We start from the raw sequence: 14,451 nt of genomic DNA, 5'->3' as shown, positions 1-14,451 counted from the left end.
TTTTGTCCTCCTGTCTTTAAAAGCAGGTTGTCAGCTCGCAGTGCAGTGGGGTAAGATCTGAGGAGATCTGCAGAGATCTCCCTTGTTTATTGTTCTGCCTGAAAATGAAGAAGAATGCAAATCAGGGTCCAGTTCCCAGCTCGAGCCTGCATGCGTGCACGTGTGTGTACGGGCATGTTGCGTGTGTGCCACTTGTGTGCAGATAGATATATGCACATTTTGCAGCTTTGGTCTCTGCAGTTGGCTAGAAGTGCGCTGAAACTAGAAAGCAGTGCCTTTCAGTCCGGCGTTCCGGGCTGCAAGTCGTCGTGCAGGTGTGACCGGTAGCCGTGGCATGTGGGAGCCTTGCTCCGCGTGAGAGCTGCAGACCTCTGCCCTCCCTGCGGAAGGCCAGCGTTGCACGAGGATCGTGTTCCTTGTCTGGCCTTTTCTTTTTTTCCATGCCAGTAATAAATTAGCATTTTCATGACTGAGACCCCGACTGCCGATATTGAAAGGAAATGGTGAGTCAGCCACATGGAAAAGGGGCAGTTGGCTGGGGGGGGGGGGAGGGGCGGCAAAATCAGGTGTGCATGTTGAGTCATGAAAAAAATGCTCTGTGGGTAAATTCACACATAGCCTGATTGCTAATTGCAGTGAAAACATCTCACTGGAGAACATGGAATCAGTGTGGTTCTGGGTATTTTCCAGTTCTTAGATTTTGCTCTCTCATGTGATAGTGACAGCTGAGAGGCATGTCGTCTCTTTACAGGTTTCAGCAGACATGTGCTATGAATCTTTTTTTTTTTTTTGACCTTTTGTATCATAAAAGAAACATCTGTGGCCGTATTTCTGATTGATGGAAATGCTTTGCCTTTACTGATGGAGGCTTTTGTGTGTGGAGGGAGGATGCCATTTTCTGAGAAATTGCTGCATGTGTGTGTGTGTGTGTATCTGTCTGTGTGTGCATACACACGCACACACACGCATCTGCTGATGGGTCTGCATTTACAGACTCAGGGTAGCAGTTATTTTAAAATGCATGTGTTTAAAAAAAATGCATGTGTTCGCGGTCATGCTGGTGAGAAGGAAAAAGGAAAAGGAGTTGGAAGAAAGCTTTTCAGAAATCTGCCTGACAGCATTTATAATTAAATAATTAGAGACCCTTACACATTGAAGACTTACAGAATGAATGAATGAAACATGTCACATAAAATATTGGAAAATTTGGTACGGATTGGCTGGCCGGCTGGCCTTTTTTCCTTGCAAAGCAGAATCTTTGAGGGGCTATTGTCTGAATATTGTTTATGATTACATTGCAGAAAAGTATTCCACAGATGGTAGGGAGAGGTACATCTCTACATTGGCTTTTTGTCATGTGTGGTGGAAAAACATTCTCTGTCTTTTTCTCTTTCACGTGTGCACACACACTCACACCCCTTAAATAAAAAATGTGCAGGGTATTCTCATAGATGCGTGAACAGAATAGACTCAGAAGTAATTTTTTTAGAGTAGTACCCAAAATAACCACATATGTTGGTATGATCCGTCTGGGTTGGGTTCGGTGTCTCCTGCCCAGCCAGAGAGACGTGACCCTGGCAAGCGCGTGTTTGCTGCTCCTTGTTCTGCTCGAACTGGCTCCTTCCCCAGAGTGCACCTTTGGATTTCAGAGGTGTATTGGCAGCTAATATTTCATGTGGCCTTTAGAATGCATTTGTTTCACTTTTAATGCTTGTAATTCTTTGCCTCGTCTGTGTCTTAAAATTTCAGAAGATTAAGGTGGTGAAGTAGCAGAAACAAGGCCGCTGTTTTGTGTCCACTGGGCCCATCTGTATTTTGCTGGTTAGTGGCCACTAGTGCTTTCTATCTGGCTTTTCCTAGATGGTCAGGTCCTTTCTGGGAGGCTTACACACATAGCTGGATGTCTGAAAAGATCTTAAGAGTTACTGAGTTTTTCGCCTTAAAAAAAAAAATTTGCAGAATCCCTTCTGTTAATTTTTAAAGTTCATAGAGCGCCCCTCCCCCACATATATCTTGGGTCTTACCACATCGCATGTGGTGTTCATTCTACGTAAACAAAGTGGGCCTTAAGTGACTGGGTTCACAGAGCCAGTTCGTGGAGAGCCCATATATGCACTTTGGCTGGTTTTTCACCTGGTAGGTTCCTGCTGATCGATACCCCCCACCTCTGATGTTGGAAAGGTCCTACCGGTGAATACGGGCTGAGCAGAGATCGTGGTACACGTTGCCAAACCCCGCCTCTTGCGAACGTTCGCGGCCCAAGTCCAGCGTGCTGAAGGTGCAGTGAGAAGGAATCCCAAGGTGGTCTCCCAAGGGGGTGTGTAGTACCAAGAACCCCTCATCAGACAGAGACAGGGGATGCGTGTCCCAACCCCATGTGGGTGTAAATTTGCAGGTCACCCGGGCTTTCTGATCCTCCATTCCTTTGTCCATAACAGCAGGCATTTGGAGTCACTGATTTCTAAGGTCACGTTAAGCCATAACAGCGTTTCATTCTCAAGGAGAGAAGCCGGGGACTTGAATTCCCCCTAAGGTCACCCTCCAGGCCCATAGGTCACATTGTCTGACTCCCGTGCCGCCAACACTCACATGAAAGAAGACGTAGACATGGAGAGGAGACACACACGTGTGGAGTAGCTCTGTGATCCACTTAGAGGGAACGGGCGCGCCCATCAGCAGCCTGCACTTCGCGCCGGCCGGCTTGCGGACACCGTGGCAGCGCCCCGGACAGCTAGACCTGCCTCGGGGCTGGGCGCCAGCACCCCACAAAGTCAGCGGCTGACAAGTGAGGTGCTCTGCGGGGTCACGTGCATACCGTGTGTTACTGAATGACTGTTACAAAATCTAGGCAGTGGGCCCTGAAACGTGCTCAAAGGCAACGAAAGGTGGAGTAATTAGAAATTCTAGGAAGGTGTTTAACACGGATATACACATGCATGTGTGTGTATATATGTGCAACACACATGCACTCACGTATGAGACACTTCATAGAGGTATACAGTCTAGAAGGTCAACTTTTATGTACAATAAGTATATCAAAAGCCTATTGGGTAAATCACCCATTTCCAAATTTGGTTCAGGCAAGTAGCAGTAAGTAGACGCTCTCCTCGGGTGTGAGATTGTAGAATTTCGGATCACATTTAGTTGTTGTAGGAGGAAGACAAAGCAAATGATTTTCTCTTCAATTATGGGAAGAATATACTATTATAATTCTATTTTCATCTTTTTTTTTTTAAAGATTTTATTTATTTATTTAAGAGACAGAGATCACAACTAGGCAGAGAGAGAGAGGAGGAAGCAGGCTCCCCACAGAGCAGAGAGCCCAATGCGGGTGTCTAGATCCCAGGACCCTGGGATCATGACCTGAGCCGAAGGCAGAGGCTTTAACCCACTGAGCCACCCAGGCGCCCCCTATTTCCATCTTTTACCAAATAATTACCCCACATTCAGAATGGCTCCTTAATTTCATGAGCTTGACGTATGTTTTTGAGAGAATTTTTACTAGTTTGGGACGCCTGGGTGGCTGTTTGTTAAGCGACTGCCTTCAGCTCAGGTCATAATCCCAGGGTCCTGGGATCGAGTTCCTCATTGGGCTCCCTGCTCAGCAGGGAACCTGCTTCCCCCTCTCCCTCTGCCTGCCTCTCTGCCTACTTGTGCTCTTTCTCCCTCTTTCTTTCTTTCTTTTTTTTTTTTTTTTTTTTTTTTTTTTTTAGCAAAAAGTAGACTTTTATTACAGCAGCAACTGAGGCGAATCGAATGGCCCCCCAGGGCCACCACTGCAGCACCACCCTTCTCTCCCGCTCCGTCCGCCCCAGCGGGATTGTAGAATTCAGCTCCCCCAGTGCCCGTGGGCCTCCTTTCCACACAGGCTGGGCGGGAGCCGCCAGATCAGCTACTAGCCCCCAACTAGAAGGCGGCTGCTGAGAAGGCCCAGGCCCACGTCTGTGCAAAACAAGTAAACAAAGTGCAGAGGGGAGGCAGAGAAGGGGAAGGGGGAGGGTGATGCTCAGAACCAGGGAGCCCCAAAGCCCTCCTGAATAATAAAGGAGAGAAGGGGCTTCACAGGGTAATACTGACTGGGGGGAGGGGGCAGGAAGGCTGCTGCCATCTAGTGACGGCCACAGCTCTGATTAGGGGCCTGGCCCGAGGGAGCTCTAAGAGGAGACGGTGACAGCGGCTGAGTTGAGGGTGCTGTTCCTGGCAAAATTGAACTTGTTCAGGGTCTCCTCTAGCAGAGAAGTCAGTCGGCTCTGGTCAGCCTCGCTAATGAAGCCCAGCTGCACCAGCTCCGCTGCCAACTCGGGGATGTTCTCATATGGTGTTTGACTCCCTCCTCCACTGACTCAATGTTGCACTGCATCAGCACCACCTTGCGGGTCTCCACCTCAGCTGGTTCAGGTGTTGGAGTCTTGACAGACGGGGGCACAACAGGTGATGTCACCTCCTCCTGCTGTGGCTGCTGGGGCCGAGGTAGCCCAAAGGCTGTCAAGGGGTAGATCCCATTCCTGACATCTTCAAGGAATTTATCCAATTCCAGAGCTGGTGACTGAGAGTACAAAGTCTGAACTGGTTCTCTTCCTGGTCCCGCAGGGATTTCAGCCAGTACAGCACTGGTATCCATGTTTTTGGTGATCTCCTCCAGAGCATTCTCTGGGATCATGTGTTGGTGTCCCACAATGCAGTGGGCAGCAAGGAGTTTGAGCGAGGGCACTTCAAACAGTGCTGGGTGGAACAGAAGTTCTCTGGCTGTTGGTCTGCGAGCAGGCTCAGAATGCAGGCACTTTTGAATGAACTCTCTCTGTAATGGGTCTTCTAGAAGCTGAATGGCACTGCTGATAGCTTCCTGTGGCACATATGAGGACTCTCCATTGCCCTGAATCTCCAGCACTGCCATCTCCAGTGCACACATGCCAAAGGAGTAGATGTCCACTGCTGTTGTCACATTAGTGACTTCTCCATACTCTGGTGCAAAGAAGTGTAGATTCTTCTGCTCTTCCCGACAAGTCTTCACATGATTGTTGATAGTGTCAGGAGCCACAGAGCCAATCTTGATGAGTCCGTTGTGCTGGATGAAGATGGTGTCACAGGTCAGGTTCCCATGGATGATGGGGGGGTCACAGGAGTGCAGGTAGCTAAGGGCAGAGAGGATTTGCGTGCACCAGCGCTTCCAAGCCTTTTCATTCATAGTCTTGTGGTTCTTTTTGGTCTTCTTCAGAAACTGCTTAAGACTCCCAGATGACATGTATTCTGTGATAAAAATGACCCTGGCCTTGTTCTCTTTAATGTCAGCCCAATACTTGTGAAACTTAACAATGTTGAGATGTTCCAACTGAATCAGATTATCAAACACAGCACGGACTTTTTCCTCCTGCAGCTTGTAGTTCTTGCGTTCAGAGAACTGGACCTCATTCCACACAACCTCTACACCCTCCTCTGTATCCATGGCCAGGTATGCACTATCAATACCTGGTACGTTCCGCTGATTCACCTCTTCTCGCCTTTTCTGCCACCGCCCACATGGTGACTCTTCCAAGATCTCAGACTCATCTTCGCTTTCTTCTTCTTCCTCTGGGGAAGCGGCTGAGGTCGTGGAAGTCACAGGAGGTGACACCGATGTGAGGCCAGGAGCTGAGGATGAGGATTCTACCTTTGGGTCTGAGCCGCTACTTACTACTGTCTGGGACTCCCCCTCCGACATGCTGGAACGAACACTCAGGCCTCCCGACTCCGCTCCCCGCAGTCTGCGCTTCAGCTCCAGCTCGGGTTCGGGGCCGCGGACCAGAGAGACTCCCTCACAGCTGCGCTCCGCAGCGCAACCGAACTGCGGGCCTCTCCCTCTTTCAAATAAATAAATAAAATCTTTTTAAAAAAAAAAGAATTTTTACTAATTTGAAGATTATGGCTCCCTAGGTTGTAAATATATATTAAAATATTTTATTTATTTATTTGAGAGAGAGAGAGTGCACAAGCAGAGGGAGTGGCAGGCAGAAGGACAGGGAGAAGCAGGCTCCCCGCAGAGCAAAGAGCCTGATGCAGGACTGGATCCCGGGACCCTGGGATCATACCTGACCCGAAGGCAGACACTCAACCAACTGAGCCACCCAGGCACCCCTACAGTTTGGTGGGAGGTTTTTTTTGTTGTTTGTCTTTTTTTTTAAGGATATATTTTAAAATCTGCTATGCTAATTAAAACAATCTTAGTAAAAATAGAAGGAAGTTCTATATATGATGCATGGCATTCTGAGATACGAGTGGCCAGTAGAGGTCCGGTGAACTCTTCGGGTTGTCTCTAGTCTTTCACAGTTACAAGTAATACTGTAGCAAACATCTTGTAAAATATTCATGGTCCTGCAAGCTAATTTCTTCGGAATAAAATTCTAGATCTGGAATCGCAAGGCAGGCTTTTGGGAAATATGCCCAAGAAGCCTTCCATGACATGTGTACTATTTATGCCCAGTCACCCAACAGCCTAGGACAGTCCTGCCCTTCCCACAACCGTGTCCATAGTGGATGTTTAAAAAATCCTGTGACTCAATTGGCAAAAATGTTCATTTGTCCATCTGTCCTTCTTGCCTTCCAGTGGGCTCCATGCTCCTGAGATCAAGACATGAGCTGAGATCAAGAGTCAGATGCTTAACTGACTGAGCCACCTGGGCACCTCCTAGTTATTTCATTTTTAACTTGCATTTTCTCAGGAACTAGCAAAGTTAAACTTTGTGTGTTGCCTAGCCATTTGTATTTTTTTTTCTCTTGTTCATTACTGCTCACATCTTGTGTTCATTTTCGTTCTTTTTCCTGTAGGGCATGGGGACTTTCCTTCTTGATTATTGTTATTTAGGTTGTAGATAGATCTGCTGTGTGCTTTTCAAACATTTACGGTTGGTTATAGTAGGTTTTTCCTTTTTCATGTACTAGTGTTGATCATGTCATTGCCCCTAGCTGGTGGCTGTGTGCAGTCCATTCCCATTCTGCTGGCTCCTGGCGATTGTGTGCTGGCATTTGCATTCCTGCTGTAGAAAGCATAACCATTTGGGGCTCTGTGGGCATGAATTTCCTATGAGCTGTAGACCGCCACCTGCAATATTCTCCGGCAGGTTTGCAAAAAAGATAAAACTGCTCAGGCAGAGAAGAACCCCAGTGTTTTAGGAGAACGTCTAACATGGTGTTGCAGACAGAAAGCAGGAGTCAGAGATGAAGTCTCCAACCTAGCTCAGGTTAGGAAACAAGAGACTTGGGCTCTTGGGGCCTCACTGTGCTGGAAATGCTGAGTTGTGTCTGTCATGCTTGCTTTCTGCAAATGGAGGTTAGTAATAGGGTCATCTCTGCTGAAGAATGGAAAACGTGCTTGGCTTCTCAGTGCTCCAGGTCTGCGGAGGCACAACCACCAGACCTCCGGGTATTCTAGCATTTGCTCATTTGAGCATTTGTCCAGGCTTGTGTGTTTCTCCCTTCTGTTTCCTCTCGTTGTGATGCGTTTATGTTCATTTTCGTATGCTCCAGTTGTGTGTTTTCCTTTGATACTTACACCCTGGGTGGTCAAATGTTTTGGCGTGGTGTATGTCAAAATAAAGTCATTAGAAGCCATATAACTATAGACATAAACAAAGTGGGAAGAGCGAAAGGCCACTCAGTCGCGAGTTCATATTTTTTATTACGGTCCCCACTTTGTTGAAAAATCGAGTGACTTCCAGTGGCCTTTCACGGGCAAGTAAGCATAACTGAAACCGTGAGCCGCTTATTTCTGCGACATTCACGGCGGTGTGACGTGAAAATGGAAGAAGGCAGGAGCCCGCTACAGAGAAGAGCCAACGCACGCAGTCCTCCTCTCCTTTCAGACCAGGGAGCAGCGGGAGATGCTGTCCCAGGTTTCACCGCTCCCGCACGCTGGCGTGCGCATGCGTGGGTGTGCGTGCCTGTGCGTGCGCATGCGTGGGGGCGATTGCGCCTATGTTTTCATTGCCACGAGACAGGAAGCAGCACAGCCTTCAGAGGACAAATGTGTTTCTGGTAATTGGTCTGTATTTCTGTGGTCAGGCACCAGAGAGCCTATAAAATTGAATCAGGCTCAGAGAGAGTCTCCCTCGAAAGCTCTTCTCTCTTCTTGGGGAGAATAATCCGTAACAGACTACCGTGAGCTGACCGTGATTGCTCACGGCTCCAGAGGCTGGAAGTCCAAGACGGGAGGGAGCGCAGCTGATTTGCTGCCTGCTGAGACCCGCCTCCTGGCTTGTAGAGGGTTGTGTTCTCGCTCTGTCCTTAGGTGGGGGAGAGCGGAGAGCAAGGCAGCAGGCATTCTCGTGTCTCCTGTAGAAGCACGCTGTCCCATGGCTGAGGACTCTATCGCCCTGACATCATGACCTCCCAAAGGCCCCGCCTGCCACCTCACACCTTCCTGTTGGGGGTGGGTGTTAGCATGTAACACATGGATTTCAGAGGGACCCAGAAATAAATGTAAATGCTGTGATCTAGAGTAGTCAGAAGGCGCAAGAAAATCAGCCTGCCAGCCTTGTCTTCCTCTCCCTGCTCCCTTTCTCCCTGCTACCTCCCTGAGTCTTTGCTGAGTGTCTGTCATGCTTGCTTTCTGCAAATGGAGGTTAGTAATAGGGTCATCTCTGCTGAAGAATGGAAAACGTGCTTGGCTTCTCAGTGCTCCAGGTCCGCGGAGGCTGCTTTGTGCCAGGGACAGAGGTGGGTGCTGGCAATGTACCTAGGAAGATCGATAGTAAATGAAAATAACATAGATGAGATAAGAACAGTATGGGGACAAACACATTAACCCCCATAAGTGGGGGTTCAGCGGAGAAGGGGTTATGTTTGTCAACAGGTCTGGGAAACGCTCCATGGAAAAGGTTGCACTTCATTTGGATCTTAAAGAAAACAGGAATGGTGTCTCTAGGGCATCTCCTGAAGAGTGTTCAGATGCCATGAGGCATCGATGGCAGGGAACGGCTCCTGTCCAAAATGTATGTTGCAGGAGTCCCTGAGGACTCGTAAGTGGCTTGGGAAGGATGATAGGGGGAGCCTAGAAGATCAAGACTGCAGTCTGGCCTTGATTTGGTGATGGTGAGAGGAGACACTGGAAGTGTCCGGGGGAGAGGACCAAGCTCTCTAGTTTCCATGCTAATTATGACAAAAATGTGTGTATGTTGATAAAGTGTGGTAAATGGAGGAAAGAAGAAGGTTGGAAATGTCCATCATGGGGGATCTGTCACATGGAATACTTTATTTCACAATCTGGAAAAGTTACTGTAGGATGCCTTTGCTTTCAGAAAATGTAATTTGTGAAAGTTGTGGTTAGGTTCCCCCTCAAATTTATTGAAATGGGGCGTTTCCCTGTCATTTTAGTGGGGGGTTGGTTTGTAGTTCTAAGACAAATCTACATTTGCCTGAAGTAGGCTCTCCTGCCAGATAAGAACACTGAGCAACTCACAGTGGTTTCAAGCCAGGCCATGATGACTGCCTGAGAGCAAGCAGGAACTTTCTAGGACAGTGCAATTCTATTTAGACTCGACTGTGATGGTGAACACACAGCTCTGTACATTTACCCAGACCTCTGATGGCTTGAATTTTATGGTATATAAACAATACCTTAATAAAATTATGGTGTGTGGAGGGAAGAAAAGAGGTGAAAATATTTTATAATGTGAAGAACTCCCAAATCCATAGCGAGATTCTAGGAATTCAAACATGTGGTTTTAAAAATTTTAGTGGGTCAGAGGAAAAGCATGTAGATCTGGAGCAAGAATTAAGGTGAACTCCAATTCATTTATTGCTTGTTACCTGTGCTGCAATGCTTGTAGTAGCATTTAAGTTCCTTACTAACAACAGATCATACCTCATAAAAACTTAAGCACCGGAGATGTTCCCCAAACTACTATTGAGATGAATGGAATGTCTGCCATCATAAAATATTGATCTGATCCGATTTTTCCTTCTAACTGCTTCTAATGATTTCAAGTGACAGTTTGTGACACACTCCACTCTGGTTCACATGCCGTTGGTCACAAGAGACTGTTGCTCCCATCAGTAGCTAAAAAATGCCCATAAAAGTTATAAAATCATAGCTTTTTTTTTTTTTTTTTTAACAATTTTATTTATTTATTTGTCAGAGAGAGAGTGAGCGAGAGCGAGCATAGGCAGACAGAGTGGAAGGCAGTGTCAGAAGCAGGCTCCCTGCGGAGCAAGGAGCCCGATGTGGGACTCGATCCCAGGACGCTGGGATCATGACCTGAGCCGAAGGCAGCTGCTTAACCAACTGAGCCACCCAGGCGTCCCTAAAATCATAGCTTTAAAAGAACTCAACAGACCCTGATCTTGGTGTAAAGAGCTCTTCTCCGCTTTGGTATTCCATTCTCCTCATATGTTCTTCATAGTACTTTTCAAAATGAGCTTGAGTTTTTAAGGAATTAATATCTGCCTTGCCCTCTAGACCAGGGTTTGGTGAATTACAGCCCAAGAGCCAAATCCCCTGGGCTCAGGGTTTGAGAACTCTTTCTGGGTGGAGGATTAAGGATCAAGGATTGGTTCCTCCGCGGCTGGTAGCCAGGGGCACTTAACGTTGCTGTTTTTTCAGATGACGATAATCTAGTTTTAGAGCGACATGCCAAGCCAAGGACTGGGCTCAGAAATAATTCTTAATATTCATATCAAGTGGTTAGAAAAATGGGAGATATGGAGGTGCCTGGGTGACTCAGTCATTAGGCATCTGCCTTCAGCTCAGGTCATGATCCCAGGGTCCTAGGATCGGGGCCCACATCTGGCTCCCTGTTTTTCAGGAGGCCTGCTTCTCCCTCTCCCAGTCCCCCTGCTTATGTTCCCTCTCTCTCTCACTCTCTCTGTCAAATAAATAAGTAAAATCTTTTTTTAAAAAGGGAGGGGAGAAAAATGGGAGATACAGAATTGGGGAAGGGAGAGTCCCATAGAGCCGAGATTCTCCACGCTGGCAGAAAATCCACATTGCTGGAAGGCTTTCGCTCAGATACAGATTTGCAGGCATGTGTGTCCTCATCAGCCCCTACCTCTGCCAGGCCTGGCTTCTGGTGGGGGGGGGGGGTTGAGAAGAGCTTAGATTTGTATGTCTGAAGTCACCCCCTACACTCCTTTAGAATGCTCTGGAGAATTGGAGGGTTGGGTTCAGGAAATAAAATGAACCAGGAGTGCAAAGTGGTTGACCCTAGAGGGTGGATACTGGGGGCAGACTGGATGTGCCCTCCAGTATCTGGTGGAAATGGTCTTCCTTAAAAAAGCTTTAAAACCAAAATATCAGACGAAAGCACTGCCCTGCTCTCGTCCATGAGGGCAGGGTTTGTTCTGGGTGAGAAGGAGGTGAGGGGTTGGGGTAAGGGCAGAGTCTCAGGAGGCTGCGTGTACCTGCAGCATCACGCTCCTTTTTACAAACCCGAGAAATAAATATGGATAGAGTAGCATCGCGCCTGGGAGGATCATAAAGCCTGGACCACTGATGACCTTGTCCCCATCTTCTTTAGATGGGCTTCAAATCGGTAATAGCGTCCCATGCCCTGTGGAAAGAGCTATTCAGGGCATCAGAAGTCAGAGGGGACTTTTCTTTACCCTGTGTCTCTCATAGTTTGCATTTCGTATCCTGCTTCCGTTACGTTCTGGTCAGACATTGGTTGACACATGCTGAGAGGGGAGTCCTGGGTACGGCCTAACCAGAGCACCCGAACCTCCATCAGAAGAGATGACCGGTCTCTACTGGGCCATGGGGGGACTGGTGGCATTTCCCGAGGACACAGAAGACTAGTGGCGTCCTGCTGAGTCACCGGGTCAAACTCGCAGCGCAGGCTGAGTGCAGTCTGTGGCCGGCCGCTGAGTGACGTCATTTGACAAGCCCCACTCGCCCCTGCAATCCTGATTTCATCAGTTCGGCCACTTCTTAAAAAGAAAATATCGCATTTGGTATCAGGCTTGCCCACACTTTGAACTTTGCGCAAAACATATTTTTAGGACAGCCAAAAACAGAATGCTAGGAGAAAACACAGCTAACAAATCACATGCAAATGTCATTTTCATTCCATCTGTCTGAGCTTTTGATTCTAACTGGCCTGGAGCTTTGATTGACAGAAGGAATTTGCATGATTTTTCCCAAGTGTCACATCTTGGAACCAGGAATGAGGGTCTCTAGCCATAAAAAAAAAAAAAAAAAAAAAGAAGCCTGGAATAGATTCAAAACAGGTGTTCTGAAAACAGAGCTGGATACTTGCTGGGCCGTTGCAGATTATAATCTCTAAATATACGTGTTTTCTGTGATTGGACACCAGCCCTACCTGAAGTCTGTGCTTGTACACTCGGTTTTGGATCATCTGTGAGTGGAATCTCTCTATGAATCCGTTCTCCACTCAACTACAGAGGACATATCCATCTTCATTCTAAAGTGATGTTAGAATCACAAAGAGAGAGCCTATTTGGGATTGGTGCAGAGAGAAAAACTTTAGTGGAGACGTTACAATAAAGAAAGGACTGAATCAAAAATGATTTCAGGGCTCCTGTCATCCCGCAACATGATTCTCCAAGACAGAGTTGGAACAGGACGTAGGGAAACTGCTGTCCCCATCGTCACAGGCATATCTGTCTGCTCGACTGGCAGATCCTGTCTGCATGCTTGGAAACTGGGATAGGACAACCAGACAGCCTCTGACCTACAGGGGTTCACCATGGCTGAAGTTCTGTGCTCATCTGGCCTTTTTCAGGAAAGAGCGGATGGTGCCACCATTGCTGGGTGTTCATGCAGTGTGAGACGTTTCTAGAGCATTTCTGTGTGGTCCTTAGTGAATCAGTCAGTTGATCGGTTGATGACCTCTCTGGCGCTCCCAGCGTTCCCACGCCTTGCCCGTCATCTTTCCCCACATCGTTTGGCCTTTGTGGGGTGCTCTGTGGACAGAAGACCTTTCTGCCTGTGCTTCCTCGAGGTGATACGTGTCTGTTGGGATTTCCATGGGGGGCGGGAAGATGAGCAGGACGCCGGGGAGTCCTTCAGGAGACTTGGACTTGTGCGGTGAGCGTCCCGTGCGTGCGCAGCCTTGGTTTGTCTGCTTCCCTGGTGGCGTTGTTCTTCAGACAGCCTGGCTGGTTATGTTCTGCACAGATACAGGGCAGACAAGCTGTGTTTTGTTTTGTTTTAACATTTTATTCATTTATTTATTTGAGGGAGAGAGAAGGAGTGAGAGCACAAGCCCAGTGAGAGCAGAGACTGAACAGCAGTCACTGGAGAGTGAGACCTGTCCCGTGCTGGGGGCGACCAGGAGCCAAGGGCCTGTGTGATGGGGAGCAGAAAACTGGGACCCAGACGGACAAATCCAGGGCTGCCACAGGACTCGTCATGAGCAGGTGGAGTCTGGAAGTAAAGCGGCTTCCTCTCCAATACGGAAACGGCATTTAGACGTGGGCCTGGCCCTCTCCATACCCAGATCAAAACTGCCGATGTGAGAGCAGTGGGGGGGGGGGGGGGATTTCCAGAGCATTTGCTGTGTATGTGTGTCTGGATGCGTATATCCACTATCTTTTTCTTTTTGGCCCTTTGGTCCTTTCTGCCCTGTCACTGGGGGTGTGGGCCACTGAGCAGCGTTCACCATGGCCTTTCCTCGGGTGTTTCTCTCCCAAGAGAAAGGATGGCGCGGGCAGGGTCCAGCCCCGGAGCAGGCGGCAGGGCTTGGGGAGTCTGCGGTGCATGGAGCCCGCTGGGCCTCCCCCGTCCTGGACCCACGGGAGCAGTGTTCCCCTTCGTAATGTGTCATTAGCATGTTCTGTATGACAGAGAGCTACCGACGCTGCACGTGAATTCCTGGGACGCTAAAATGCAGCTGCCTTTTCAGTGTGCCTTTGGATGGCTTGATGCACTGCTCTGGGAATATCCGGGAGCAAAAGTCTTTGATGCTTTCGCTGACGGATCCTTCAGACATCCTTATTTTCTTTATCTGTGGCTCTTACTATCACCATTGACTTTATACTTGAAGTGAGAGCCCAGCAAAGGATGCCCCACAAGGGAGACAGAAGGGAGCCCGTGGGACCTCGTGCCTGACAGAAGCCGGGACACAGCCCTTGGGCACGCTCTGTGCAGCCGATCTTTCGCTCTGAGTCCTTATTTCCACATCTGCGAGTTCTCTTGTGTTTCTGCGAAGACCTCTATAGAGAACCCACACTACAGATAACATATATTGATAACATGTTAAATGTGAATCCACATGCACTTGTTAAATGTTAATTTATATTTTAAATGTGAATCCACATGCACCTAGAATCTGGAAAGCACTTAGATTTAAGCAATACATTGTAGCTAAATTGTGTGTGTCTGTGAGCACCAGCTGCTTTCCTGCAGGTCTGCGGATGCTGTATTTCAAGCATGTTATTAGTAGGAGAGGAGAAAAGATGCAAATGTGGCTCAGCTCTTTGAAACGAAATATTGGGGAGGCACTTGTGAATTGTCGTGAATTA

The 14,451-nt window shown here is 48.1% G+C and overlaps 1 protein-coding gene and 1 pseudogene across 3 annotated transcripts in view; one reads left to right on the top strand and one right to left on the bottom strand.

Annotated features, from left to right (window-relative positions):
* SHROOM2 (shroom family member 2) overlaps positions 1 to 14,451 on the top strand; it is a 133,390-nt gene that overhangs the window by 98,039 nt on the left and 20,900 nt on the right. The window lies entirely within an intron of this gene.
* LOC309856233 (nuclear receptor-binding protein pseudogene) lies at positions 3,676 to 5,833 on the bottom strand (annotated as a pseudogene). Its single transcript has one exon. The product of its transcript is annotated as a nuclear receptor-binding protein pseudogene (transcript).

The sequence above is a fragment of the Mustela nivalis genome, assembly GCF_964662115.1.
Source record: "Mustela nivalis genome assembly, chromosome: X".
NCBI classification, from domain to species: domain Eukaryota; kingdom Metazoa; phylum Chordata; class Mammalia; order Carnivora; family Mustelidae; genus Mustela; species Mustela nivalis.
Note: the sequence above shows the minus strand (reverse complement) of the source record. Positions and strands in the feature narration are given on the sequence as shown.